The 1,354-nt window shown below is 43.1% G+C and overlaps 1 pseudogene; it reads left to right on the top strand.

Annotated features, from left to right (window-relative positions):
- Nucleotides 1–453: 453 nt before the first annotated feature.
- LOC128123936 (charged multivesicular body protein 3-like) lies at nucleotides 454–1,142 on the top strand (annotated as a pseudogene).
- The last annotated feature ends 212 nt before the right edge of the window (nucleotides 1,143–1,354 follow it).

The raw sequence follows: 1,354 nt of genomic DNA on the forward strand, positions 1-1,354 counted from the left end.
TCAAGACCTAATTCAGGGAGAAGAAGTCAAAGTAGAACCTATAACATTCTCTAATGAGTCAGAGGTGTGAGTTAGAGGAATAAAGAGAAGTAGAGGTCACAGGCTAGAATAACAGAAAAGGTAGATTTATACTGATAGTTTAGAAGCTATGCACAAGATACATATGAATGCATCTCCTGGTAGTCAACAAAACACTGACCAGCAAGCATATGTGAGGAAACTGTCTGAGCTTGGAAAATTAGAAATCTAAGAAGAGGAATACCAGAAGCACCAAGGCAAGAAACTGGTGTTTCTTTCTACCAGGTAGTCAATAAGTGTCATAGTTCATGGGGTAGTATAGTTTTCAGGAAGATCTTGTCCCTGTAGTGAAGTAAGATTACTTTATCTAGTCCTGCCCATTGAATAATAAAAACAAGTGTTAAAGAATAAGAATGCAAGAAAGGGTAAGGGAGTCCAGTTCATCATGGGGCTGTTTGGAAAAACCCAGGAGAAGCCTCCCAAAGAGTTGGTCAATGAATGGTCATTGAAAATCAGAAAGGAAATGAGAGTTGTTGACAGGCAAATAAGAGATATCCAAAGAGAAGAAGGGGAAGTAAAATGGTCTGTGAAAGATGCAACCAAGAAGGGCCAAAAAGATGATTGTGTAGGTCTGGCCAAGAAGATGATCAGTTCAAGGAAGGCTGTGAGCAAGCTCTATACATCCAAAGCACACATGAACTCTGTGCTCATGGGGATGAAGAACCAGCTTGTGGTTCTAAGAGTAGCTGGTTCCCTGCAAAAGAGCACAGAAGTGATGGAGGCTGTACAGAGTCTTGTGAAGATCCCAGAAATCCAAGACACCTTGCGTGAGCTGTCCAAAGAGATGATGAAGGGTGGAATCACAGAGATGTTAGAGGATACATTTGAAAGCATGGATGATCAGGAAGAAATGGAAGAAGCAGCAGAAGAGGAGATGGACAGAATCCTCTTTGAAATCACAGCAGGAGCCTTGAGCAAAACACCCAGAAGTAACCGACACCCTTCCTGAGCCTGAATCTTCAGGAGCAATGGCTGCCTCAGAAGAGGGAGAGGATGAGGAGGATGAGGAGAATGAAGAGGACCTGGAGGTCTTGCAGTCCCAGCTGGCCACATTCCGAAGATAGGGGCCTCAGCTCTATGGTGCCTTCCTCTAGGTGTGGATACAACCTCTGGGGAATCCCCTTTCCTGTATCTCTTGCACTACACCTCTGTTGTGAAGTATTGCATTTTGGAGAGGGTTCTATGCTAGTATATCTTCACTGTTTGCAGAGGTCTTAAGGACTGTTTTTATGAAGGTGGTGTAATCAAATGCATTATTATCAAGAGCATAAACAGC

The sequence above is a fragment of the Peromyscus californicus genome, unplaced genomic scaffold (assembly GCF_007827085.1).
Source record: "Peromyscus californicus insignis strain IS unplaced genomic scaffold, ASM782708v3 Scaffold_4__1_contigs__length_199733344, whole genome shotgun sequence".
Lineage (NCBI taxonomy): Eukaryota > Metazoa > Chordata > Mammalia > Rodentia > Cricetidae > Peromyscus > Peromyscus californicus.